Source organism: Engystomops pustulosus, chromosome 7 (genome assembly GCF_040894005.1).
Source record: "Engystomops pustulosus chromosome 7, aEngPut4.maternal, whole genome shotgun sequence".
NCBI classification, from domain to species: Eukaryota; Metazoa; Chordata; class Amphibia; order Anura; family Leptodactylidae; genus Engystomops; species Engystomops pustulosus.
The window spans coordinates 141,030,806-141,058,552 of NC_092417.1; the positions used below are offsets into that span (position 1 = coordinate 141,030,806).

At 46.1% G+C, this 27,747-nt stretch overlaps 12 non-coding genes across 12 annotated transcripts; all 12 read left to right on the forward strand.

The window, feature by feature from the left end:
* Window positions 1-906: 906 nt before the first annotated feature.
* On the forward strand, window positions 907-980 carry TRNAT-AGU (transfer RNA threonine (anticodon AGU)). Its single transcript has one exon. It is a non-coding gene; the product is annotated as a tRNA-Thr (tRNA).
* A 1,159-nt stretch (window positions 981-2,139) lies between these two features.
* Window positions 2,140-2,213, forward strand: TRNAT-AGU (transfer RNA threonine (anticodon AGU)). The gene has a single exon. It is a non-coding gene; the product is annotated as a tRNA-Thr (tRNA).
* Window positions 2,214-3,372: 1,159 nt separating this feature from the next.
* On the forward strand, window positions 3,373-3,446 carry TRNAT-AGU (transfer RNA threonine (anticodon AGU)). Its single transcript has one exon. It is a non-coding gene; the product is annotated as a tRNA-Thr (tRNA).
* Window positions 3,447-4,605: 1,159 nt separating this feature from the next.
* TRNAT-AGU (transfer RNA threonine (anticodon AGU)) lies at window positions 4,606-4,679 on the forward strand. The gene has a single exon. It is a non-coding gene; the product is annotated as a tRNA-Thr (tRNA).
* Window positions 4,680-8,304: 3,625 nt separating this feature from the next.
* On the forward strand, window positions 8,305-8,378 carry TRNAT-AGU (transfer RNA threonine (anticodon AGU)). The gene has a single exon. It is a non-coding gene; the product is annotated as a tRNA-Thr (tRNA).
* A 1,159-nt stretch (window positions 8,379-9,537) lies between these two features.
* On the forward strand, window positions 9,538-9,611 carry TRNAT-AGU (transfer RNA threonine (anticodon AGU)). The gene has a single exon. It is a non-coding gene; the product is annotated as a tRNA-Thr (tRNA).
* A 1,159-nt stretch (window positions 9,612-10,770) lies between these two features.
* Window positions 10,771-10,844, forward strand: TRNAT-AGU (transfer RNA threonine (anticodon AGU)). Its single transcript has one exon. It is a non-coding gene; the product is annotated as a tRNA-Thr (tRNA).
* A 2,393-nt stretch (window positions 10,845-13,237) lies between these two features.
* Window positions 13,238-13,311, forward strand: TRNAT-AGU (transfer RNA threonine (anticodon AGU)). Its single transcript has one exon. It is a non-coding gene; the product is annotated as a tRNA-Thr (tRNA).
* An 8,558-nt stretch (window positions 13,312-21,869) lies between these two features.
* On the forward strand, window positions 21,870-21,943 carry TRNAT-AGU (transfer RNA threonine (anticodon AGU)). The gene has a single exon. It is a non-coding gene; the product is annotated as a tRNA-Thr (tRNA).
* Window positions 21,944-23,102: 1,159 nt separating this feature from the next.
* On the forward strand, window positions 23,103-23,176 carry TRNAT-AGU (transfer RNA threonine (anticodon AGU)). Its single transcript has one exon. It is a non-coding gene; the product is annotated as a tRNA-Thr (tRNA).
* A 2,393-nt stretch (window positions 23,177-25,569) lies between these two features.
* On the forward strand, window positions 25,570-25,643 carry TRNAT-AGU (transfer RNA threonine (anticodon AGU)). The gene has a single exon. It is a non-coding gene; the product is annotated as a tRNA-Thr (tRNA).
* Window positions 25,644-26,802: 1,159 nt separating this feature from the next.
* On the forward strand, window positions 26,803-26,876 carry TRNAT-AGU (transfer RNA threonine (anticodon AGU)). Its single transcript has one exon. It is a non-coding gene; the product is annotated as a tRNA-Thr (tRNA).
* The last annotated feature ends 871 nt before the right edge of the window (window positions 26,877-27,747 follow it).

The window sequence follows — 27,747 nt, forward strand, 5'->3', positions numbered from 1 at the left end:
ATATGCGTCTTTCCTAGCTTTAATAAGAGCCGTCTTGAGAGGTCACAGTTAAAGTCCACCATGGAGGGGACAATCACTGCTTGTCCAGTAAAAAGAGGATTAGCAAACAAAGATTTCAGCTTGGACAAAGCAGAAGAAATCGACGAGGATGGGATTCGAACCCATGCATGCAGAGCACAATGGATTAGCAGTCCATCGCCTTAACCACTCGGCCACCTCGTCCTGGTGAGCGCCGTGGTTCCCTTTGACAAACTCCCAAACAAAGTGTGCCTAGTCGGTGCCTGCAGAGTTTTGCTGATCGGTCATGGGCTGAGTGGGTCATACCTCGCCTCCTCCAGTAAGTAATGCCTCAAGAAGATGCATGGAAAACCCTTGAAAGGTGGACCTATGCTAAGGGATGCCAAACCATTTCCAGACATCCCTGGCATGTCTTCCATCCATCTATTCTGCCTTATGCATGGAAAGCAGAGCAGGTAACAATTCTTGCTCTGCTAAGAAGCGGCTCAATCACCTATGGAACCGCAAACCTCTAGCTCTCCACGAAGTTCCAGCTGCTATTGTCGTCTGCAAATTTGTCGGTGTGGATGCCTTTTTCAAAAAGTTTTTGCTTTTCTAATTGTCATGACTGAAAGCTTCATCCTTTTACAAGTTGCTGCCAAGTATGGAACAGAACTCCAGTACCGTGTGGGCCCTTAAAGAAAGCAGTGGAAAACGACTGCGGATAAAGGGACACACCTCAGTTGTCTACCTAGTATCTGCTCACCTTCCTTTTTCCAGCCCTGAAAAGAAAAACCATGAAGGTTTGAGCCACCCCATCAGGTCATGAAAGGTTGCAGGAATTGGAAACATCCGATAGCAGTGGCGTTTTTTTTAAGCTGCACAGCTGTGCCAGCTTTGCCATCACAAGGCGCTGTGGCTTAGTTGGTTAAAGCGCCTGTCTAGTAAACAGGAGATCCTGAGTTCGAATCTCAGCAGTGCCTTTCTTTCTTCTCTTTTGAGCTTCTGAAGCAAACCAAAAAAAAGTTATTCGCTCACGTCTGACATCTTACTTGTCTTTCACACAGTCCAAAGGTAGACCAGTCAGGGGATCTAGAATCAGTACCAGCTAAAGGCTGCAAAGGACAAAGAGGCCTTCATCTTCATGAGAAGGCCGAGGATGCCATCAAGCATGAAAAATAAAAAGAGTGGACTTAACCCGTTGATATGCCACGTAACTTGTATGCCACACAACAAATATGCGTCTTTCCTAGCTTTAATAAGAGCCGTCTTGAGAGGTCACAGTTAAAGTCCACCATGGAGGGGACAATCACTGCTTGTCCAGTAAAAAGAGGATTAGCAAACAAAGATTTCAGCTTGGACAAAGCAGAAGAAATCGACGAGGATGGGATTCGAACCCATGCATGCAGAGCACAATGGATTAGCAGTCCATCGCCTTAACCACTCGGCCACCTCGTCCTGGTGAGTGCCGTGGTTCCCTTTGACAAACTCCCAAACAAAGTGTGCCTAGTCGGTGCCTGCAGAGTTTTGCTGATCGGTCATGGGCTGAGTGGGTCATACCTCGCCTCCTACAGTAAGTAATGCCTCAAGAAGATGCATGGAAAACCCTTGAAAGGTGGACCTATGCTAAGGGATGCCAAACCATTTCCAGACATCCCTGGCATGTCTTCCATCCATCTATTCTGCCTTATGCATGGAAAGCAGAGCAGGTAACAATTCTTGCTCTGCTAAGAAGCGGCTCAATCACCTATGGAACCGCAAACCTCTAGCTCTCCACGAAGTTCCAGCTGCTATTGTCGTCTGCAAATTTGTCGGTGTGGATGCCTTTTTCAAAAAGTTTTTGCTTTTCTAATTGTCATGACTGAAAGCTTCATCCTTTTACAAGTTGCTGCCAAGTATGGAACAGAACTCCAGTACCGTGTGGGCCCTTAAAGAAAGCAGTGGAAAACGACTGCGGATAAAGGGACACACCTCAGTTGTCTACCTAGTATCTGCTCACCTTCCTTTTTCCAGCCCTGAAAAGAAAAACCATGAAGGTTTGAGCCACCCCATCAGGTCATGAAAGGTTGCAGGAATTGGAAACATCCGATAGCAGTGGCGTTTTTTTTAAGCTGCACAGCTGTGCCAGCTTTGCCATCACAAGGCGCTGTGGCTTAGTTGGTTAAAGCGCCTGTCTAGTAAACAGGAGATCCTGAGTTCGAATCTCAGCAGTGCCTTTCTTTCTTCTCTTTTGAGCTTCTGAAGCAAACCAAAAAAAAGTTATTCGCTCACGTCTGACATCTTACTTGTCTTTCACACAGTCCAAAGGTAGACCAGTCAGGGGATCTAGAATCAGTACCAGCTAAAGGCTGCAAAGGACAAAGAGGCCTTCATCTTCATGAGAAGGCCGAGGATGCCATCAAGCATGAAAAATAAAAAGAGTGGACTTAACCCGTTGATATGCCACGTAACTTGTATGCCACACAACAAATATGCGTCTTTCCTAGCTTTAATAAGAGCCGTCTTGAGAGGTCACAGTTAAAGTCCACCATGGAGGGGACAATCACTGCTTGTCCAGTAAAAAGAGGATTAGCAAACAAAGATTTCAGCTTGGACAAAGCAGAAGAAATCGACGAGGATGGGATTCGAACCCATGCATGCAGAGCACAATGGATTAGCAGTCCATCGCCTTAACCACTCGGCCACCTCGTCCTGGTGAGCGCCGTGGTTCCCTTTGACAAACTCCCAAACAAAGTGTGCCTAGTCGGTGCCTGCAGAGTTTTGCTGATCGGTCATGGGCTGAGTGGGTCATACCTCGCCTCCTACAGTAAGTAATGCCTCAAGAAGATGCATGGAAAACCCTTGAAAGGTGGACCTATGCTAAGGGATGCCAAACCATTTCCAGACATCCCTGGCATGTCTTCCATCCATCTATTCTGCCTTATGCATGGAAAGCAGAGCAGGTAACAATTCTTGCTCTGCTAAGAAGCGGCTCAATCACCTATGGAACCGCAAACCTCTAGCTCTCCACGAAGTTCCAGCTGCTATTGTCGTCTGCAAATTTGTCGGTGTGGATGCCTTTTTCAAAAAGTTTTTGCTTTTCTAATTGTCATGACTGAAAGCTTCATCCTTTTACAAGTTGCTGCCAAGTATGGAACAGAACTCCAGTACCGTGTGGGCCCTTAAAGAAAGCAGTGGAAAACGACTGCGGATAAAGGGACACACCTCAGTTGTCTACCTAGTATCTGCTCACCTTCCTTTTTCCTGCCCTGAAAAGAAAAACCATGAAGGTTTGAGCCACCCCATCAGGTCATGAAAGGTTGCAGGAATTGGAAACATCCGATAGCAGTGGCGTTTTTTTTAAGCTGCACAGCTGTGCCAGCTTTGCCATCACAAGGCGCTGTGGCTTAGTTGGTTAAAGCGCCTGTCTAGTAAACAGGAGATCCTGAGTTCGAATCTCAGCAGTGCCTTTCTTTCTTCTCTTTTGAGCTTCTGAAGCAAACCAAAAAAAAGTTATTCGCTCACGTCTGACATCTTACTTGTCTTTCACACAGTCCAAAGGTAGACCAGTCAGGGGATCTAGAATCAGTACCAGCTAAAGGCTGCAAAGGACAAAGAGGCCTTCATCTTCATGAGAAGGCCGAGGATGCCATCAAGCATGAAAAATAAAAAGAGTGGACTTAACCCGTTGATATGCCACGTAACTTGTATGCCACACAACAAATATGCGTCTTTCCTAGCATTAATAAGAGCCGTCTTGAGAGGTCACAGTTAAAGTCCACCATGGAGGGGACAATCACTGCTTGTCCAGTAAAAAGAGGATTAGCAAACAAAGATTTCAGCTTGGACAAAGCAGAAGAAATCGACGAGGATGGGATTCGAACCCATGCATGCAGAGCACAATGGATTAGCAGTCCATCGCCTTAACCACTCGGCCACCTCGTCCTGGTGAGCACCGTGGTTCCCTTTGACAAACTCCCAAACAAAGTGTGCCTAGTTGGTGCCTGCAGAGTTTTGCTGATCGGTCATGGGCTGAGTGGGTCATACCTCGCCTCCTCCAGTAAGTAATGCCTCAAGAAGATGCATGGAAAACCCTTGAAAGGTGGACCTATGCTAAGGGATGCCAAACCATTTCCAGACATCCCTGGCATGTCTTCCATCCATCTATTCTGCCTTATGCATGGAAAGCAGAGCAGGTAACAATTCTTGCTCTGCTAAGAAGCGGCTCAATCACCTATGGAACCGCAAACCTCTAGCTCTCCACGAAGTTCCAGCTGCTATTGTCGTCTGCAAATTTGTCGGTGTGGATGCCTTTTTCAAAAAGTTTTTGCTTTTCTAATTGTCATGACTGAAAGCTTCATCCTTTTACAAGTTGCTGCCAAGTATGGAACAGAACTCCAGTACCGTGTGGGCCCTTAAAGAAAGCAGTGGAAAACGACTGCGGATAAAGGGACACACCTCAGTTGTCTACCTAGTATCTGCTCACCTTCCTTTTTCCAGCCCTGAAAAGAAAAACCATGAAGGTTTGAGCCACCCCATCAGGTCATGAAAGGTTGCAGGAATTGGAAACATCCGATAGCAGTGGCGTTTTTTTTAAGCTGCACAGCTGTGCCAGCTTTGCCATCACAAGGCGCTGTGGCTTAGTTGGTTAAAGCGCCTGTCTAGTAAACAGGAGATCCTGAGTTCGAATCTCAGCAGTGCCTTTCTTTCTTCTCTTTTGAGCTTCTGAAGCAAACCAAAAAAAAGTTATTCGCTCACGTCTGACATCTTACTTGTCTTTCACACAGTCCTAAGGTAGACCAGTCAGGGGGTCTAGAATCAGTACCAGCTAAAGGCTGCAAAGGACAAAGAGGCCTTCATCTTCATGAGAAGGCCGAGGATGCCATCAAGCATGAAAAATAAAAAGAGTGGACTTAACCCGTTGATATGCCACGTAACTTGTATGCCACACAACAAATATGCGTCTTTCCTAGCATTAATAAGAGCCGTCTTGAGAGGTCACAGTTAAAGTCCACCATGGAGGGGACAATCACTGCTTGTCCAGTAAAAAGAGGATTAGCAAACAAAGATTTCAGCTTGGACAAAGCAGAAGAAATCGACGAGGATGGGATTCGAACCCATGCATGCAGAGCACAATGGATTAGCAGTCCATCGCCTTAACCACTCGGCCACCTCGTCCTGGTGAGCGCCGTGGTTCCCTTTGACAAACTCCCAAACAAAGTGTGCCTAGTCGGTGCCTGCAGAGTTTTGCTGATCGGTCATGGGCTGAGTGGGTCATACCTCGCCTCCTCCAGTAAGTAATGCCTCAAGAAGATGCATGGAAAACCCTTGAAAGGTGGACCTATGCTAAGGGATGCCAAACCATTTCCAGACATCCCTGGCATGTCTTCCATCCATCTATTCTGCCTTATGCATGGAAAGCAGAGCAGGTAACAATTCTTGCTCTGCTAAGAAGCGGCTCAATCACCTATGGAACCGCAAACCTCTAGCTCTCCACGAAGTTCCAGCTGCTATTGTCGTCTGCAAATTTGTCGGTGTGGATGCCTTTTTCAAAAAGTTTTTGCTTTTCTAATTGTCATGACTGAAAGCTTCATCCTTTTACAAGTTGCTGCCAAGTATGGAACAGAACTCCAGTACCGTGTGGGCCCTTAAAGAAAGCAGTGGAAAACGACTGCGGATAAAGGGACACACCTCAGTTGTCTACCTAGTATCTGCTCACCTTCCTTTTTCCAGCCCTGAAAAGAAAAACCATGAAGGTTTGAGCCACCCCATCAGGTCATGAAAGGTTGCAGGAATTGGAAACATCCGATAGCAGTGGCGTTTTTTTTAAGCTGCACAGCTGTGCCAGCTTTGCCATCACAATGCGCTGTGGCTTAGTTGGTTAAAGCGCCTGTCTAGTAAACAGGAGATCCTGTGTTCGAATCTCAGCAGTGCCTTTCTTTCTTCTCTTTTGAGCTTCTGAAGCAAACCAAAAAAAAGTTATTCGCTCACGTCTGACATCTTACTTGTCTTTCACACAGTCCAAAGGTAGACCAGTCAGGGGGTCTATAATCAGTACCAGCTAAAGGCTGCAAAGGACAAAGAGGCCTTCATCTTCATGAGAAGGCCGAGGATGCCATCAAGCATGAAAAATAAAAATAGTGGACTTAACCCGTTGATATGCCACGTAACTTGTATGCCACACAACAAATATGCGTCTTTCCTAGCATTAATAAGAGCCGTCTTGAGAGGTCACAGTTAAAGTCCACCATGGAGGGGACAATCACTGCTTGTCCAGTAAAAAGAGGATTAGCAAACAAAGATTTCAGCTTGGACAAAGGAGAAGAAATCGACGAGGATGGGATTCGAACCCATGCATGCAGAGCACAATGGATTAGCAGTCCATCGCCTTAACCACTCGGCCACCTCGTCCTGGTGGGCGCCGTGGTTCCCTTTGACAAACTCCCAAACAAAGTGTGCCTAGTCGGTGCCTGCAGAGTTTTGCTGATCGGTCATGGGCTGAGTGGGTCATACCTCGCCTCCTACAGTAAGTAATGCCTCAAGAAGATGCATGGAAAACCCTTGAAAGGTGGACCTATGCTAAGGGATGCCAAACCATTTCCAGACATCCCTGGCATGTCTTCCATCCATCTATTCTGCCTTATGCATTGAAAGCAGAGCAGGTAACAATTCTTGCTCTGCTAAGAAGCGGCTCAATCACCTATGGAACCGCAAACCTCTAGCTCTCCACGAAGTTCCAGCTGCTATTGTCGTCTGCAAATTTGTCGGTGTGGATGCCTTTTTCAAAAAGTTTTTGCTTTTCTAATTGTCATGACTGAAAGCTTCATCCTTTTACAAGTTGCTGCCAAGTATGGAACAGAACTCCAGTACCGTGTGGGCCCTTAAAGAAAGCAGTGGAAAACGACTGCGGATAAAGGGACACACCTCAGTTGTCTACCTAGTATCTGCTCACCTTCCTTTTTCCAGCCCTGAAAAGAAAAACCATGAAGGTTTGAGCCACCCCATCAGGTCATGAAAGGTTGCAGGAATTGGAAACATCCAATAGCAGTGGCGTTTTTTTTAAGCTGCACAGCTGTGCCAGCTTTGCCATCACAAGGCGCTGTGGCTTAGTTGGTTAAAGCGCCTGTCTAGAAAACAGGAGATCCTGAGTTCGAATCTCAGCAGTGCCTTTCTTTCTTCTCTTTTGAGCTTCTGAAGCAAACCAAAAAAAAGTTATTCGCTCACGTCTGACATCTTACTTGTCTTTCACACAGTCCAAAGGTAGACCAGTCAGGGGATCTAGAATCAGTACCAGCTAAAGGCTGCAAAGGACAAAGAGGCCTTCATCTTCATGAGAAGGCCGAGGATGCCATCAAGCATGAAAAATAAAAAGAGTGGACTTAACCCGTTGATATGCCACGTAACTTGTATGCCACACAACAAATATGCGTCTTTCCTAGCTTTAATAAGAGCCGTCTTGAGAGGTCACAGTTAAAGTCCACCATGGAGGGGACAATCACTGCTTGTCCAGTAAAAAGAGGATTAGCAAACAAAGATTTCAGCTTGGACGAAGCAGAAGAAATCGACGAGGATGGGATTCGAACCCATGCATGCAGAGCACAATGGATTAGCAGTCCATCGCCTTAACCACTCGGCCACCTCGTCCTGGTGAGCGAAGTGGTTCCCTTTGACAAACTTCCAAACAAAGTGTGCCTAGTCGGTGCCTGCAGAGTTTTGCTGATCGGTCATGGGCTGAGTGGGTCATACCTCGCCTCCTACAGTAAGTAATGCCTCAAGAAGATGCATGGAAAACCCTTGAAAGGTGAACCTATGCTAAGGGATGCCAAACCATTTCCAGACATCCCTGGCATGTCTTCCATCCATCTATTCTGCCTTATGCATGGAAAGCAGAGCAGGTAACAATTCTTGCTCTGCTAAGAAGCGGCTCAATCACCTATGGAACCGCAAACCTCTAGCTCTCCACGAAGTTCCAGCTGCTATTGTCGTCTGCAAATTTGTCGGTGTGGATGCCTTTTTCAAAAAGTTTTTGCTTTTCTAATTGTCATGACTGAAAGCTTCATCCTTTTACAAGTTGCTGCCAAGTATGGAACAGAACTCCAGTACCGTGTGGGCCCTTAAAGAAAGCAGTGGAAAACGACTGCGGATAAAGGGACACACCTCAGTTGTCTACCTAGTATCTGCTCACCTTCCTTTTTCCAGCCCTGAAAAGAAAAACCATGAAGGTTTGAGCCACCCCATCAGGTCATGAAAGGTTGCAGGAATTGAAAACATCCGATAGCAGTGGCGTTTTTTTTAAGCTGCACAGCTGTGCCAGCTTTGCCATCACAAGGCGCTGTGGCTTAGTTGGTTAAAGCGCCTGTCTAGTAAACAGGAGATCCTGAGTTCGAATCTCAGCAGTGCCTTTCTTTCTTCTCTTTTGAGCTTCTGAAGCAAACCAAAAAAAAGTTATTCGCTCACGTCTGACATCTTACTTGTCTTTCACACAGTCCTAAGGTAGACCAGTCAGGGGATCTAGAATCAGTACCAGCTAAAGGCTGCAAAGGACAAAGAGGCCTTCATCTTCATGAGAAGGCCGAGGATGCCATCAAGCATGAAAAATAAAAAGAGTGGACTTAACCCGTTGATATGCCACGTAACTTGTATGCCACACAACAAATATGCGTCTTTCCTAGCTTTAATAAAAGCCGTCTTGAGAGGTCACAGTTAACGTCCACAATGGAGGGGACAATCACTGCTTGTTCAGTAAAAAGTCTGCATGCAAATAAAGATTTCAGCTTGGACGAAGCAGAAGAAATCGACGAGGATCGGATTCAAACCCATGCATGCAGAGCACAATGGATTAGCAGTCCATCGCCTTAACCACTCGGCCACCTCGTCCTGGTGAGCACCGTGGTTCCCTTTGACAAACTCCCAAACAAAGTGTGCCTAGTCGGTGCCTGCAGAGTTTTGCTGATCGGTCATGGGCTGAGTGGGTCATACCTCGCCTCCTACAGTAAGTAATGCCTCAAGAAGATGCATGGAAAACCCTTGAAAGGTGGACCTATGCTAAGGGATGCCAAACCATTTCCAGACATCCCTGGCATGTCTTCCATCCATCTATTCTGCCTTATGCATGGAAAGCAGAGCAGGTAACAATTCTTGCTCTGCTAAGAAGCGGCTCAATCACCTATGGAACCGCAAACCTCTAGCTCTCCACGAAGTTCCAGCTGCTATTGTCGTCTGCAAATTTGTCGGTGTGGATGCCTTTTTCAAAAAGTTTTTGCTTTTCTAATTGTCATGACTGAAAGCTTCATCCTTTTACAAGTTGCTGCGAAGTATGGAACAGAACTCCAGTACCGTGTGGGCCCTTAAAGAAAGCAGTGGAAAACGACTGCGGATAAAGGGACACACCTCAGTTGTCTACCTAGTATCTGTTCACCCTCTTTTTTCCAGCCCTGAAAAGAAAAACCATGAAGGTTTGAGCCACCCCATCAGGTCATGAAAGGTTGCAGGAATTAGAAACATCCAATAGCATTGGCATTTTTTTTAAGCTGCACAGCTGTGCCAGCTTTGCCCTCACAAGGCGCTGTGGCTTAGTTGGTTAAAGCGCCTGTCTAGTAAACAGGAGATCCTGAGTTCGAATCTCAGCAGTGCCTTTCTTTCTTCTCTTTTGAGCTTCTGAAGCAAACCAAAAAAAAGTTATTCGCTCACGTCTGACATCTTACTTGTGTTTCACACAGTCCTAAGGTAGACCAGTCAGGGGATCTAGAATCAGTACCAGCTAAAGGCTGCAAAGGACAAAGAGGCCTTCATCTTCATGAGAAGGCCGAGGATGCCATCAAGCATGAAAAATAAAAAGAGTGGACTTAACCCGTTGATATGCCACGTAACTTGTATGCCACACAACAAATATGCATCTTTCCTAGCTTTAATAAGAGCCGTCTTGAGAGGTCACAGTTAAAGTCCACCATGGAGGGGACAATCACTGCTTGTCCAGTAAAAAGAGGATTAGCAAACAAAGATTTCAGCTTGGACGAAGCAGAAGAAATCGACGAGGATGGGATTCGAACCCATGCATGCTGAGCACAATGGATTAGCAGTCCATCGCCTTAACCACTCGGCCACCTCGTCCTGGTGAGCGCCGTGGTTCCCTTTGACAAACTCCCAAACAAAGTGTGCCTAGTCGGTGCCTGCAGAGTTTTGCTGATCGGTCATGGGCTGAGTGGGTCATACCTCGCCTCCTACAGTAAGTAATGCCTCAAGAAGATGCATGGAAAACCCTTGAAAGGTGGACCTATGCTAAGGGATGCCAAACCATTTCCAGACATCCCTGGCATGTCTTCCATCCATCTATTCTGCCTTATGCATGGAAAGCAGAGCAGGTAACAATTCTTGCTCTGCTAAGAAGCGGCTCAATCACCTATGGAACCGCAAACCTCTAGCTCTCCACGAAGTTCCAGCTGCTATTGTCGTCTGCAAATTTGTCGGTGTGGATGCCTTTTTCAAAAAGTTTTTGCTTTTCTAATTGTCATGACTGAAAGCTTCATCCTTTTACAAGTTGCTGCCAAGTATGGAACAGAACTCCAGTACCGTGTGGGCCCTTAAAGAAAGCAGTGGAAAACGACTGCGGATAAAGGGACACACCTCAGTTGTCTACCTAGTATCTGCTCACCTTCCTTTTTCCAGCCCTGAAAAGAAAAACCATGAAGGTTTGAGCCACCCCATCAGGTCATGAAAGGTTGCAGGAATTGGAAACATCCGATAGCAGTGGCGTTTTTTTTAAGCTGCACAGCTGTGCCAGCTTTGCCATCACAAGGCGCTGTGGCTTAGTTGGTTAAAGCGCCTGTCTAGTAAACAGGAGATCCTGAGTTCGAATCTCAGCAGTGCCTTTCTTTCTTCTCTTTTGAGCTTCTGAAGCAAACCAAAAAGAAGTTATTCCCTCACGTCTGACATCTTACTTGTCTTTCACACAGTCCTAAGGTAGACCAGTCAGGGGATCTAGAATCAGTACCAGCTAAAGGCTGCAAAGGACAAAGAGGCCTTCATCTTCATGAGAAGGCCGAGGATGCCATCAAGCATGAAAAATAAAAAGAGTGGACTTAACCCGTTGATATGCCACGTAACTTGTATGCCACACAACAAATATGCGTCTTTCCTAGCTTTAATAAGAGCCGTCTTGAGAGGTCACAGTTAAAGTCCACCATGGAGGGGACAATCACTGCTTGTCCAGTAAAAAGAGGATTAGCAAACAAAGATTTCAGCTTGGACGAAGCAGAAGAAATCGACGAGGATGGGATTCGAACCCATGCATGCTGAGCACAATGGATTAGCAGTCCATCGCCTTAACCACTCGGCCACCTCGTCCTGGTGAGCACCGTGGTTCCCTTTGACAAACTCCCAAACAAAGTGTGCCTAGTCGGTGCCTGCAGAGTTTTGCTGATCGGTCATGGGCTGAGTGGGTCATACCTCGCCTCCTACAGTAAGTAATGCCTCAAGAAGATGCATGGAAAACCCTTGAAAGGTGGACCTATGCTAAGGGATGCCAAACCATTTCCAGACATCCCTGGCATGTCTTCCATCCATCTATTCTGCCTTATGCATGGAAAGCAGAGCAGGTAACAATTCTTGCTCTGCTAAGAAGCGGCTCAATCACCTATGGAACCGCAAACCTCTAGCTCTCCACGAAGTTCCAGCTGCTATTGTCGTCTGCAAATTTGTCGGTGTGGATGCCTTTTCCAAAAAGTTTTTGCTTTTCTAATTGTCATGACTGAAAGCTTCATCCTTTTACAAGTTGCTGCCAAGTATGGAACAGAACTCCAGTACCGTGTGGGCCCTTAAAGAAAGCAGTGGAAAACGACTGCGGATAAAGGGACACACCTCAGTTGTCTACCTAGTATCTGCTCACCTTCCTTTTTCCAGCCCTGAAAAGAAAAACCATGAAGGTTTGAGCCAGCCCATCAGGTCATGAAAGGTTGCAGGAATTGGAAACATCCGATAGCAGTGGCGTTTTTTTTAAGCTGCACAGCTGTGCCAGCTTTGCCATCACAAGGCGCTGTGGCTTAGTTTTTTTAAAGCGCCTGTCTAGTAAACAGGAGATCCTGAGTTCGAATCTCAGCAGTGCCTTTCTTTCTTCTCTTTTGAGCTTCTGAAGCAAACCAAAAAAAAGTTATTCGCTCACGTCTGACATCTTACTTGTCTTTCACACAGTCCTAAGGTAGACCAGTCAGGGGATCTAGAATCAGTACCAGCTAAAGGCTGCAAAGGACAAAGAGGCCTTCATCTTCATGAGAAGGCCGAGGATGCCATCAAGCATGAAAAATAAAAAGAGTGGACTTAACCCGTTGATATGCCACGTAACTTGTATGCCACACAACAAATATGCGTCTTTCCTAGCTTTAATAAGAGCCGTCTTGAGAGGTCACAGTTAAAGTCCACCATGGAGGGGACAATCACTGCTTGTCCAGTAAAAAGAGGATTAGCAAACAAAGATTTCAGCTTGGACGAAGCAGAAGAAATCGACGAGGATGGGATTCGAACCCATGCATGCTGAGCACAATGGATTAGCAGTCCATCGCCTTAACCACTCGGCCACCTCGTCCTGGTGAGCGCCGTGGTTCCCTTTGACAAACTCCCAAACAAAGTGTGCCTAGTCGGTGCCTGCAGAGTTTTGCTGATTGGTCATGGGCTGAGTGGGTCATACCTCGCCTCCTACAGTAAGTAATGCCTCAAGAAGATGCATGGAAAACCCTTGAAAGGTGGACCTATGCTAAGGGATGCCAAACCATTTCCAGACATCCCTGGCATGTCTTCCATCCATCTATTCTGCCTTATGCATGGAAAGCAGAGCAGGTAACAATTCTTGCTCTGCTAAGAAGCGGCTCAATCACCTATGGAACCGCAAACCTCTAGCTCTCCACGAAGTTCCAGCTGCTATTGTCGTCTGCAAATTTGTCGGTGTGGATGCCTTTTTCAAAAAGTTTTTGCTTTTCTAATTGTCATGACTGAAAGCTTCATCCTTTTACAAGTTGCTGCCAAGTATGGAACAGAACTCCAGTACCGTGTGGGCCATTAAAGAAAGCAGTGGAAAACGACTGCGGATAAAGGGACACACCTCAGTTGTCTACCTAGTATCTGCTCACCTTCCTTTTTCCAGCCCTGAAAAGAAAAACCATGAAGGTTTGAGCCACCCCATCAGGTCATGAAAGGTTGCAGGAATTGGAAACATCCGATAGCAGTGGCGTTTTTTTTAAGCTGCACAGCTGTGCCAGCTTTGCCATCACAAGGCGCTGTGGCTTAGTTGGTTAAAGCGCCTGTCTAGTAAACAGGAGATCCTGAGTTCGAATCTCAGCAGTGCCTTTCTTTCTTCTCTTTTGAGCTTCTGAAGCAAACCAAAAAAAAGTTATTCGCTCACGTCTGACATCTTACTTGTGTTTCACACAGTCCTAAGGTAGACCAGTCAGGGGATCTAGAATCAGTACCAGCTAAAGGCTGCAAAGGACAAAGAGGCCTTCATCTTCATGAGAAGGCCGAGGATGCCATCAAGCATGAAAAATAAAAAGAGTGGACTTAACCCGTTGATATGCCACGTAACTTGTATGCCACACAACAAATATGCGTCTTTCCTAGCTTTAATAAGAGCCGTCTTGAGAGGTCACAGTTAAAGTCCACCATGGAGGGGACAATCACTGCTTGTCCAGTAAAAAGAGGATTAGCAAACAAAGATTTCAGCTTGGACGAAGCAGAAGAAATCGACGAGGATGGGATTCGAACCCATGCATGCAGAGCACAATGGATTAGCAGTCCATCGCCTTAACCACTCGGCCACCTCGTCCTGGTGAGTGCCGTGGTTCCCTTTGACAAACTCCCAAACAAAGTGTGCCTAGTCGGTGCCTGCAGAGTTTTGCTGATTGGTCATGAGCTGAGTGGGTCATACCTCGCCTCCTACAGTAAGTAATGCCTCAAGAAGATGCATGGAAAACCCTTGAAAGGTGGACCTATGCTAAGGGATGCCAAACCATTTCCAGACATCCCTGGCATGTCTTCCATCCATCTATTCTGCCTTATGCATGGAAAGCAGAGCAGGTAACAATTCTTGCTCTGCTAAGAAGCGGCTCAATCACCTATGGAACCGCAAACCTCTAGCTCTCCACGAAGTTCCAGCTGCTATTGTCGTCTGCAAATTTGTCAGTGTGGATGCCTTTTTCAAAAAGTTTTTGCTTTTCTAATTGTCATGACTGAAAGCTTCATCCTTTTACAAGTTGCTGCCAAGTATGGAACAGAACTCCAGTACCGTGTGGGCCCTTAAAGAAAGCAGTGGAAAACGACTGCGGATAAAGGGACACACCTCAGTTGTCTACCTAGTATCTGCTCACCTTCCTTTTTCCAGCCCTGAACAGAAAAACCATGAAGGTTTAAGCCACCCCATCAGGTCATGAAAGGTTGCAGGAATTGGAAACATCCAATAGCAGTGGCGTTTTTTTTAAGCTGCACAGCTGTGCCAGCTTTGCCATCACAAGGCGCTGTGGCTTAGTTGGTTAAAGCGCCTGTCTAGTAAACAGGAGATCCTGAGTTTGAATCTCAGCAGTGCCTTTCTTTCTTCTCTTTTGAGCTTCTGAAGCAAACCAAAAAAAAGTTATTCGCTCACATCTGACATCTTACTTGTCTTTCACACAGTCCTAAGGTAGACCAGTCAGGGGATCTAGAATCAGTACCAGCTAAAGGCTGCTTAGGACAAAGAGGCCTTCATCTTCATGAGAAGGCCGAGGATGCCATCAAGCATGAAAAATAAAAAGAGTGGACTTAACCCGTTGATATGCCACGTAATTTGTATGCCACACAACAAATATGCGTCTTTCCTAGCTTTAATAAGAGCCGTCTTGAGAGATCACAATTAAAGTCCACCATGGAGGGGACAATCACTGCTTGTCCAGTAAAAAGAGGATTAGCAAACAAAGATTTCAGCTTGGACGAAGCAGAAGAAATCGACGAGGATGGGATTCGAACCCATGCATGCAGAGCACAATGGATTAGCAGTCCATCGCCTTAACCACTCGGCCACCTCGTCCTGGTGAGCGCCGTGGTTCCCTTTGACAAACTCCCAAACAAAGTGTGCCTAGTCGGTGCCTGCAGAGTTTTGCTGATCGGTCATGGGCTGAGTGGGTCATACCTCGCCTCCTACAGTAAGTAATGCCTCAAGAAGATGCATGGAAAACCCTTGAAAGGTGGACCTATGCTAAGGGATGCCAAACCATTTCCAGACATCCCTGGCATGTCTTCCATCCATCTATTCTGCCTTATGCATGGAAAGCAGAGCAGGTAACAATTCTTGCTCTGCTAAGTAGCGGCTCAATAACCTATGGAACCGCAAACCTCTAGCTCTCCACGAAGTTCCAGCTGCTATTGTCGTCTGCAAATTTGTCGGTGTGAATGCCTTTTTCAAAAAGTTTTTGCTTTTCTAATTGTCATGACTGAAAGCTTCATCCTTTTACAAGTTGCTGCCAAGTATGGAACAGAACTCCAGTACCGTGTGGGCCCTTAAAGAAAGCAGTGGAAAACGACTGCGGATAAAGGGACACACCTCAGTTGTCTACCTAGTATCTGCTCACCTTCCTTTCTCCAACCATAAAAAGAAAAACCATGAAGGTTTGAGTCACCCCATCAGGTCATGAAAGGTTGCAGGAATTGGAAACATCCAATAGCAGTGGCGTTTTTTTTTAAGCTGCACAGCTGTGCCTGCTTTGCCAGCACAAGCCGCTGTGGCTTAGTTGGTTAAAGCGCCTGTCTAGTAAACAGGAGATCCTGAGTTCGAATCTCAGCAGTGCCTTTCTTTCTTCTCTTTTGAGCTTCTGAAGCAAACCAAAAAAAAGTTTTTCGCTCATGTCTGACATCTTACTTGTCTTTCACACAGTCCTAAGGTAGACCAGTCAGGGGATCTAGAATCAGTACCAGCTAAAGGCTGCGTAGGACAAAGAAGCCTTCATCTTCATGAGAAGGCCGAGGATGCCATCTCACATGAAAAATAAAAAGAGTGGACTTAACCCGTTGATATGCCACGTAACTTGTATGCCACATAACAAATATGCGTCTTTCCTAGCTTTAATAAGAGCCGTCTTGAGAGGTCACAGTTGAAGTCCACCATGGAGGGGACAATCACTGCTTGTCTAGTAAAAAGAGGATTAGCAAACAAAGATTTCAGCTTGGACGAAGCAGAAGAAATCGACGAGGATGGGATTCGAACCCATGCATGCAGAGCACAATGGATTAGCAGTCCATCGCCTTAACCACTCGGCCACCTCGTCCTGGTGAGCGCCGTGGTTCCCTTTGACAAACTCCCAAACAAAGTGTGCCTAGTCGGTGCCTGCAGAGTTTTGCTGATCGGTCATGGGCTGAGTGGGTCATACCTCGCCTCCTACAGTAAGTAATGCCTCAAGAAGATGCATGGAAAACCCTTGAAAGGTGGACCTATGCTAAGGGATGCCAAACCATTTCCAGACATCCCTGGCATGTCTTCCATCCATCTATTCTGCCTTATGCATGGAAAGCAGAGCAGGTAACAATTCTTGCTCTGCTAAGAAGCGGCTCAATCACCTATGGAACCGCAAACCTCTAGCTCTCCACGAAGTTCCAGCTGCTATTGTCGTCTGCAAATTTGTCGGTGTGGATGCCTTTTTCAAAAAGTATTTGCTTTTCTTATTGTCATAACTGAAAGCTTCATCCTTTTACAAGTTGCTGCCAAGTATGGAACAGAACTCCAGTACCGTGTGGGCCCTTAAAGAAAGCAGTGGAAAATGACTGCGGATAAAGGGACACACCTCAGTTGTCTACCTATTATCTGCTCACCTTCCTTTTTCCAGCCCTGAAAAGAAAAACCATGAAGGTTTGAGACACCCCATCAGGTCATGAAAGGTTGCAGGAATTGGAAACATCCAATAGCAGTGGCGTTTTTTTAAGCTGCACAGCTGTGCCAGCTTTGCCATCACAAGGCGCTGTGGCTTAGTTGGTTAAAGCGCCTGTCTAGTAAACAGGAGATCCTGAGTTTGAATCTCAGCAGTGCCTTTCTTTTTTCTCTTTTGAGCTTCTGAAGCAAACCAAAAAAAAGTTATTCGCTCACGTCTGACATCTTACTTGTCTTTCACACAGTCCTAAGGTAGACCAGTCAGGGGATCTAGAATCAGTACCAGCTAAAGGCTGCTTAGGACAAAGAGGCCTTCATCTTCATGAGAAGGCCGAGGATGCCATCAAGTATGAAAAATAAAAAGAGTGGACTTAACCCGTTGATATGCCACGTAACTTGCATGCCACATAACAAATATGCATCTTTCCTAGCTTTAATAAGAGCCGTCTTGAGAGGTCACAGTTAAAGTCCACCATGGAGGGGACAATCACTGCTTGTCCAGTAAAAAGAGGATTAGCAAACAAAGATTTCAGCTTGGACGAAGCAGAAGAAATCGACGAGGATGGGATTCGAACCCATGCATGCAGAGCACAATGGATTAGCAGTCCATCGCCTTAACCACTCGGCCACCTCGTCCTGGTGAGCGCTGTGGTTCCCTTTGACAAACTCCCAAACAAAGTGTGCCTAGTCGGTGCCTGCAGAGTTTTGCTGATCGGTCATGGGCTGAGTGGGTCATACCTCGCCTCCTACAGTAAGTAATGCCTCAAGAAGATGCATGGAAAACCCTTGAAAGGTGGACCTATGCTAAGGGATGCCAAACCATTTCCAGACATCCCTGGCATGTCTTCCATCCATCTATTCTGCCTTATGCATGGAAAGCAGAGCAGGTAACAATTCTTGCTCTGCTAAGAAGCGGCTCAATCACCTATGGAACCGCAAACCTCTAGCTCTCCACGAAGTTCCAGCTGCTATTGTCGTCTGCAAATTTGTCAGTGTGGATGCCTTTTTCAAAAAGTTTTTGCTTTTCTAATTGTCATAACTGAAAGCTTCATCCTTTTACAAGTTGCTGCCAAGTATGGAACAGAACTCCAGTACCGTGTGGGCCCTTAAAGAAAGCAGTGGAAAACGACTGCGGATAAAGGGACACACCTCAGTTGTCTACCTAGTATCTGCTCACCTTCCTTTTTCCAGCCCGGAACAGAAAAACCATGAAGGTTTAAGCCACCCCATCAGGTCATGAAAGGTTGCAGGAATTGGAAACATCCAATAGCAGTGGCGTTTTTTTTAAGCTGCACAGCTGTGCCAGCTTCGCCATCACAAGGCGCTGTGGCTTAGTTGGTTAAAGCGCCTGTCTAGTAAACAGGAGATCCTGAGTTCGAATCTCAGCAGTCCCTTTCTTTCTTCTCTTTTGAGCTTCTGAAGCAAACCAAAAAAAAGTTATTCGCTCACGTCTGACATCTTACTTGTGTTTCACACAGTCCTAAGGTAGACCAGTCAGGGGATCTAGAATCAGTACCAGCTAAAGGCTGCAAAGGACAAAGAGGCCTTCATCTTCATGAGAAGGCCGAGGATGCCATCAAGCATGAAAAATAAAAAGAGTGGACTTAACCCGTTGATATGCCACGTAACTTGTATGCCACACAACAAATATGCGTCTTTCCTAGCTTTAATAAGAGCCGTCTTGAGAGGTCACAGTTAAAGTCCACCATGGAGGGGACAATCACTGCTTGTCCAGTAAAAAGAGGATTAGCAAACAAAGATTTCAGCTTGGACGAAGCAGAAGAAATCGACGAGGATGGGATTCGAACCCATGCATGCAGAGCACAATGGATTAGCAGTCCATCGCCTTAACCACTCGGCCACCTCGTCCTGGTGAGCGCTGTGGTTCCCTTTGACAAACTCCCAACCAAAGTGTGCCTAGTCGGTGCCTGCAGAGTTTTGCTGATCGGTCATGGGCTGAGTGGGTCATACCTCGCCTCCTACAGTAAGTAATGCCTCAAGAAGATGCATGGAAAACCCTTGAAAGGTGGACCTATGCTAAGGGATGCCAAACCATTTCCAGACATCCCTGGCATGTCTTCCATCCATCTATTCTGCCTTATGCATGGAAAGCAGAGCAGGTAACAATTCTTGCTCTGCTAAGAAGCGGCTCAATCACCTATGGAACCGCAAACCTCTAGCTCTCCACGAAGTTCCAGCTGCTATTGTCGTCTACAAATTTGTCGGTGTGGATGCCTTTTTCAAAAAGTTTTTGCTTTTCTAATTGTCATGACTGAAAGCTTCATCCTTTTACAAGTTGCTGCCATGTATGGAACAGAACTCCAGTACCGTGTGGGCCCTTAAAGAAAGCAGTGGAAAACGATTGCGGATAAAGGGACACACCTCAGTTGTCTACCTAGTATCTGCTCACCTTCCTTTTTCCAGCCCTGAAAAGAAAAACCATGAAGGTTTGAGCCACCCCATCAGGTCATGAAAGGTTGCAGGAATTGGAAACATCCAATAGCAGTGGCGTTTTTTGTAAGCTGCACAGCTGTGCCAGCTTTGCCATCACAAGGCGTTGTGGCTTAGTTGGTTAAAGCGCCTGTCTAGTAAACAGGAGATCCTGAGTTTGAATCTCAGCAGTGCCTTTCTTTCTTCTCTTTTGAGCTTCTGAAGCAAACCAAAAAAAAGTTATTCGCTCACATCTGACATCTTACTTGTCTTTCACACAGTCCTAAGGTAGACCAGTCAGGGGATCTAGAATCAGTACCAGCTAAAGGCTGCTTAGGACAAAGAGGCCTTCATCTTCATGAGAAGGCCGAGGATGCCATCAAGCATGAAAAATAAAAAGAGTGGACTTAACCCGTTGATATGCCACGTAATTTGTATGCCACACAACAAATATGCGTCTTTCCTAGCTTTAATAAGAGCCGTCTTGAGAGATCACAGTTAAAGTCCACCATGGAGGGGACAATCACTGCTTGTCCAGTAAAAAGAGGATTAGCAAACAAAGATTTCAGCTTGGACGAAGCAGAAGAAATCGACGAGGATGGGATTCGAACCCATGCATGCAGAGCACAATGGATTAGCAGTCCATCGCCTTAACCACTCGGCCACCTCGTCCTGGTGAGCGCCGTGGTTCCCTTTGACAAACTCCCAAACAAAGTGTGCCTAGTCGGTGCCTGCAGAGTTTTGCTGATCGGTCATGGGCTGAGTGGGTCATACCTCGCCTCCTACAGTAAGTAATGCCTCAAGAAGATGCATGGAAAACCCTTGAAAGGTGGACCTATGCTAAGGGATGCCAAACCATTTCCAGACATCCCTGGCATGTCTTCCATCCATCTATTCTGCCTTATGCATGGAAAGCAGAGCAGGTAACAATTCTTGCTCTGCTAAGTAGCGGCTCAATAACCTATGGAACCGCAAACCTCTAGCTCTCCACGAAGTTCCAGCTGCTATTGTCGTCTGCAAATTTGTCGGTGTGAATGCCTTTTTCAAAAAGTTTTTGCTTTTCTAATTGTCATGACTGAAAGCTTCATCCTTTTACAAGTTGCTGCCAAGTATGGAACAGAACTCCAGTACCGTGTGGGCCCTTAAAGAAAGCAGTGGAAAACGACTGCGGATAAAGGGACACACCTCAGTTGTCTACCTAGTATCTGCTCACCTTCCTTTCTCCAACCATAAAAAGAAAAACCATGAAGGTTTGAGTCACCCCATCAGGTCATGAAAGGTTGCAGGAATTGGAAACATCCAATAGCAGTGGCGTTTTTTTTTAAGCTGCACAGCTGTGCCTGCTTTGCCAGCACAAGCCGCTGTGGCTTAGTTGGTTAAAGCGCCTGTCTAGTAAACAGGAGATCCTGAGTTCGAATCTCAGCAGTGCCTTTCTTTCTTCTCTTTTGAGCTTCTGAAGCAAACCAAAAAAAAGTTTTTCGCTCATGTCTGACATCTTACTTGTCTTTCACACAGTCCTAAGGTAGACCAGTCAGGGGATCTAGAATCAGTACCAGCTAAAGGCTGCGTAGGACAAAGAAGCCTTCATCTTCATGAGAAGGCCAAGGATGCCATCTCACATGAAAAATAAAAAGAGTGGACTTAACCCGTTGATATGCCACGTAACTTGTATGCCACATAACAAATATGCGTCTTTCCTAGCTTTAATAAGAGCCGTCTTGAGAGGTCACAGTTGAAGTCCACCATGGAGGGGACAATCACTGCTTGTCTAGTAAAAAGAGGATTAGCAAACAAAGATTTCAGCTTGGACGAAGCAGAAGAAATCGACGAGGATGGGATTCGAACCCATGCATGCAGAGCACAATGGATTAGCAGTCCATCGCCTTAACCACTCGGCCACCTCGTCCTGGTGAGCGCCGTAGTTCCCTTTGACAAACTCCCAAACAAAGTGTGCCTAGTCGGTGCCTGCAGAGTTTTGCTGATCGGTCATGGGCTGAGTGGGTCATACCTCGCCTCCTACAGTAAGTAATGCCTCAAGAAGATGCATGGAAAACCCTTGAAAGGTGGACCTATGCTAAGGGATGCCAAACCATTTCCAGACATCCCTGGCATGTCTTCCATCCATCTATTCTGCCTTATGCATGGAAAGCAGAGCAGGTAACAATTCTTGCTCTGCTAAGAAGCGGCTCAATCACCTATGGAACCGCAAACCTCTAGCTCTCCACGAAGTTCCAGCTGCTATTGTCGTCTGCAAATTTGTCGGTGTGGATGCCTTTTTCAAAAAGTATTTGCTTTTCTTATTGTCATAACTGAAAGCTTCATCCTTTTACAAGTTGCTGCCAAGTATGGAACAGAACTCCAGTACCGTGTGGGCCCTTAAAGAAAGCAGTGGAAAATGACTGCGGATAAAGGGACACACCTCAGTTGTCTACCTATTATCTGCTCACCTTCCTTTTTCCAGCCCTGAAAAGAAAAACCATGAAGGTTTGAGACACCCCATCAGGTCATGAAAGGTTGCAGGAATTGGAAACATCCGATAGCAGTGGCGTTTTTTTTAAGCTGCACAGCTGTGCCAGCTTTGCCCTCACAAGGCGCTGTGGCTTAGTTGGTTAAAGCGCCTGTCTAGTAAACAGGAGATCCTGAGTTCGAATCTCAGCAGTGCCTTTCTTTCTTCTCTTTTGAGCTTCTGAAGCAAACCAAAAAAAAGTTATTCGCTCACGTCTGACATCTTACTTGTCTTTCACACAGTCCTAAGGTAGACCAGTCAGGGGATCTAGAATCAGTACCAGCTAAAGGCTGCAAAGGACAAAGAGGCCTTCATCTTCATGAGAAGGCCGAGGATGCCATCAAGCATGAAAAATAAAAAGAGTGGACTTAACCCGTTGATATGCCACGTAACTTGTATGCCACCCAACAAATATGCGTCTTTCCTAGCTTTAATAAGAGCCGTCTTGAGAGGTCACAGTTAAAGTCCACCATGGAGGGGACAATCACTGCTTGTCCAGTAAAAAGAGGATTAGCAAACAAAGATTTCAGCTTGGACGAAGCAGAAGAAATCGACGAGGATGGGATTCGAACCCATGCATGCAGAGCACAATGGATTAGCAGTCCATCGCCTTAACCACTCGGCCACAGAGTCCAGGTGAGCGCCGTGGTTCCCTTTGACAAACTCACAAACAAAGTGTGCCTAGTCGGTGCCTGCAGAGTTTTGCTGATCGGTCATGGGCTGAGTAGGTCATACCTCGCCTCCTACAGTAAGTAATGCCTCAAGAAGATGCATGGAAAACCCTTGAAAGGTGGACCTATGCTAAGGGATGCCAAACCATTTCCAGACATCCCTGGCATGTCTTCCATCCATCTATTCTGCCTTATGCATGGAAAGCAGAGCAGGTAACAATTCTTGCTCTGCTAAGAAGCGGCTCAATCACCTATGGAACCGCAAACCTCTAGCTCTCCACGAAGTTCCAGCTGCTATTGTCGTCTGCAAATTTGTCGGTGTGGATGCCTTTTTCAAAAAGTTTTTGCTTTTCTAATTGTCATGACTGAAAGCTTCATGCTTTTACAAGTTGCTGCCAAGTATGGAACAGAACTCCAGTACCGTGTGGGCCCTTAAAGAAAGCAGTGGAAAACGACTGCGGGTAAAGGGACACACCTCAGTTGTCTACCTAGTATCTGCTCACCTTCCTTTTTCCAGCCCTGAAAAGAAAAACCATGAAGGTTTGAGCCACCCCATCAGGTCATGAAAGGTTGCAGGAATTGGAAACATCCGATAGCAGTGGCGTTTTTTTTAAGCTGCACAGCTGTGCCAGCTTTGCCCTCACAAGGCGCTGTGGCTTAGTTGGTTAAAGCGCCTGTCTAGTAAACAGGAGATCCTGAGTTCGAATCTCAGCAGTGCCTTTCTTTCTTCTCTTTTGAGCTTCTGAAGCAAACCAAAAAAAAGTTATTCGCTCACGTCTGACATCTTACTTGTCTTTCACACAGTCCTAAGGTAGACCAGTCAGGGGATCTAGAATCAGTACCAGCTAAAGGCTGCAAAGGACAAAGAGGCCTTCATCTTCATGAGAAGGCCGAGGATGCCATCAAGCATGAAAAATAAAAAGAGTGGACTTAACCCGTTGATATGCCACGTAACTTGTATGCCACACAACAAATATGCGTCTTTCCTAGCTTTAATAAGAGCCGTCTTGAGAGGTCACAGTTAAAGTCCACCATGGAGGGGACAATCACTGCTTGTCCAGTAAAAAGAGGATTAGCAAACAAAGATTTCAGCTTGGACGAAGCAGAAGAAATCGACGAGGATGGGATTCGAACCCATGCGTGCAGAGCACAATGGATTAGCAGTCCATCGCCTTAACCACACTGCCACCTCGTCCTGGTGAGCGCCGTGGTTCCCTTTGACAAACTACCAAACAAAGTGTGCCTAGTCGGTGCCTGCAAAGTTTTACTGATCGGTCATGGGCTGAGTGGGTCATACCTCGCCTCCTACAGTAAGTAATGCCTCAAGAAGATGCATGGAAAACCCTTGAAAGGTGGACCTATGCTAAGGGATGCCAAACCATTTCCAGACATCCCTGGCATGTCTTCCATCCATCTATTCTGCCTTATGCATGGAAAGCAGAGCAGGTAACAATTCTTGCTCTGCTAAGAAGCGGCTCAATCACCTATGGAACCGCAAACCTCTAGCTCTCCACGAAGTTCCAGCTGCTATTGTCGTCTGCAAATTTGTCGGTGTGGATGCCTTTTTCAAAAAGTTTTTGCTTTTCTAATTGTCATGACTGAAAGCTTCATCCTTTTACAAGTTGCTGCCAAGTATGGAACAGAACTCCAGTACCGTGTGGGCCCTTAAAGAAAGCAGTGGAAAACGACTGCGGATAAAGGGACACACCTCAGTTGTCTACCTAGTATCTGCTCACCTTCCTTTTTCCAGCCCTGAAAAGAAAAACCATGAAGGGTTGAGCCACCCCATCAGGTCATGAAAGGTTGCAGGAATTGGAAACATCCGATAGCAGTGGCGTTTTTTTTTAAGCTGCACAGCTGTGCCAGCTTTGCCATCACAAGGCGCTGTGGCTTAGTTGGTTAAAGCGCCTGTCTAGTAAACAGGAGATCCTGAGTTTGAATCTCAGCAGTGCCTTTCTTTTTTCTCTTTTGAGCTTCTGAAGCAAACCAAAAAAAAGTTATTCGCTCACGTCTGACATCTTACTTGTCTTTCACACAGTCCTAAGGTAGACCAGTCAGGGGATCTAGAATCAGTACCAGCTAAAGGCTGCTTAGGACAAAGAGGCCTTCATCTTCATGAGAAGGCCGAGGATGCCATCAAGTATGAAAAATAAAAAGAGTGGACTTAACCCGTTGATATGCCACGTAACTTGCATGCCACATAACAAATATGCATCTTTCCTAGCTTTAATAAGAGCCGTCTTGAGAGGTCACAGTTAAAGTCCACCATGGAGGGGACAATCACTGCTTGTCCAGTAAAAAGAGGATTAGCAAACAAAGATTTCAGCTTGGACGAAGCAGAAGAAATCGACGAGGATGGGATTCGAACCCATGCATGCAGAGCACAATGGATTAGCAGTCCATCGCCTTAACCACTCGGCCACCTCGTCCTGGTGAGCGCTGTGGTTCCCTTTGACAAACTCCCAAACAAAGTGTGCCTAGTCGGTGCCTGCAGAGTTTTGCTGATCGGTCATGGGCTGAGTGGGTCATACCTCGCCTCCTACAGTAAGTAATGCCTCAAGAAGATGCATGGAAAACCCTTGAAAGGTGGACCTATGCTAAGGGATGCCAAACCATTTCCAGACATCCCTGGCATGTCTTCCATCCATCTATTCTGCCTTATGCATGGAAAGCAGAGCAGGTAACAATTCTTGCTCTGCTAAGAAGCGGCTCAATCACCTATGGAACCGCAAACCTCTAGCTCTCCACGAAGTTCCAGCTGCTATTGTCGTCTGCAAATTTGTCGGTGTGGATGCCTTTTTCAAAAAGTTTTTGCTTTTCTAATTGTCATGACTGAAAGCTTCATCCTTTTACAAGTTGCTGCCAAGTATGGAACAGAACTCCAGTACCGTGTGGGCCCTTAAAGAAAGCAGTGGAAAATGACTGCGGATAAAGGGACACACCTCAGTTGTCTACCTATTATCTGCTCACCTTCCTTTTTCCAGCCCTGAAAAGAAAAACCATGAAGGTTTGAGACACCCCATCAGGTCATGAAAGGTTGCAGGAATTGGAAACATCCAATAGCAGTGGCGTTTTTTTTAAGCTGCACAGCTGTGCCAGCTTTGCCATCACAAGGCGCTGTGGCTTAGTTGGTTAAAGCGCCTGTCTAGTAAACAGGAGATCCTGAGTTCGAATCTCAGCAGTGCCTTTCTTTCTTCTCTTTTGAGCTTCTGAAGCAAACCAAAAAAAAGTTATTCGCTCACGTCTGACATCTTACTTGTCTTTCACACAGTCCTAAGGTAGACCAGTCAGGGGATCTAGAATCAGTACCAGCTAAAGGCTGCTTAGGACAAAGAGGCCTTCATCTTCATGAGAAGGCCGAGGATGCCATCAAGCATGAAAAATAAAAAGAGTGGACTTAACCCGTTGATATGCCACGTAACTTGTATGCCACATAACAAATATGCGTCTTTCCTAGCTTTAATAAGAGCCGTCTTGAGAGGTCACAGTTAAAGTCCACCATGGAGGGGACAATCACTGCTTGTCCAGTAAAAAGAGGATTAGCAAACAAAGATTTCAGCTTGGACGAAGCAGAAGAAATTGATGAGGATGGGATTCGAACCCATGCATGCAGAGCACAATGGATTAGCAGTCCATCGCCTTAACCACTCGGCCACCTCGTCCTGGTGAGCGCCGTGGTTCCCTTTGACAAACTCCCAAACAAAGTGTGCCTAGTCGGTGCCTGCAGAGTTTTGCTGATCGGTCATGGGCTGAGTGGGTCATACCTCGCCTCCTACAGTAAGTAATGCCTCAAGAAGATGCATGGAAAACCCTTGAAAGGTGGACCTATGCTAAGGGATGCCAAACCATTTCCAGACATCCCTGGCATGTCTTCCATCCATCTATTCTGCCTTATGCATGGAAAGCAGAGCAGGTAACAATTCTTGCTCTGCTAAGAAGCGGCTCAATCACCTATGGAACCGCAAACCTCTAGCTCTCCACGAAGTTCCAGCTGCTATTGTCGTCTGCAAATTTGTCGGTGTGGATGCCTTTTTCAAAAAGTTTTTGCTTTTCTAATTGTCATGACTGAAAGCTTCATCCTTTTACAAGTTGCTGCCAAGTATGGAACAGAACTCCAGTACCGTGTGGGCCCTTAAAGAAAGCAGTGGAAAATGACTGCGGATAAAGGGACACACCTCAGTTGTCTACCTATTATCTGCTCACCTTCCTTTTTCCAGCCCTGAAAAGAAAAACCATGAAGGTTTGAGACACCCCATCAGGTCATGAAAGGTTGCAGGAATTGGAAACATCCAATAGCAGTGGCGTTTTTTTTAAGCTGCACAGCTGTGCCAGCTTTGCCATCACAAGGCGCTGTGGCTTAGTTGGTTAAAGCGCCTGTCTAGTAAACAGGAGATCCTGAGTTCGAATCTCAGCAGTGCCTTTCTTTCTTCTCTTTTGAGCTTCTGAAGCAAACCAAAAAAAAGTTATTCGCTCACGTCTGACATCTTACTTGTCTTTCACACAGTCCTAAGGTAGACCAGTCAGGGGATCTAGAATCAGTACCAGCTAAAGGCTGCTTAGGACAAAGAGGCCTTCATCTTCATGAGAAGGCCGAGGATGCCATCAAGCATGAAAAATAAAAAGAGTGGACTTAACCCGTTGATATGCCACGTAACTTGTATGCCACATAACAAATATGCGTCTTTCCTAGCTTTAATAAGAGCCGTCTTGAGAGGTCACAGTTAAAGTCCACCATGGAGGGGACAATCACTGCTTGTCCAGTAAAAAGAGGATTAGCAAACAAAGATTTCAGCTTGGACGAAGCAGAAGAAATCGACGAGGATGGGATTCGAACCCATGCATGCAGAGCACAATGGATTAGCAGTTCATCGCCTTAACCACTCGGCCACCTCGTCCTTGTGAGCACCGTGGTTCCCTTTGACAAACTCCCAAACAAAGTGTGCCTAGTCGGTGCCTGCAGAGTTTTGCTGATCGGTCATGGGCTGAGTGGGTCATACCTCGCCTCCTACAGTAATAATGCCTCAAGAAGATGCATGGAAAACCCTTGAAAGGTGGACCTATGCTAAGGGATGCCAAACCATTTCCAGACATCCCTGGCATGTCTTCCATCCATCTATTCTGCCTTATGCATGGAAAGCAGAGCAGGTAACAATTCTTGCTCTGCTAAGAAGTGGCTCAATCACCTATGGAACCGCAAACCTCTAGCTCTCCACGAAGTTCCAGCTGCTATTGTCGTTTGCGAATTTGTCGGTGTGGATGCCTTTTTCAAAAAGTTTTTGCTTTTCTAATTG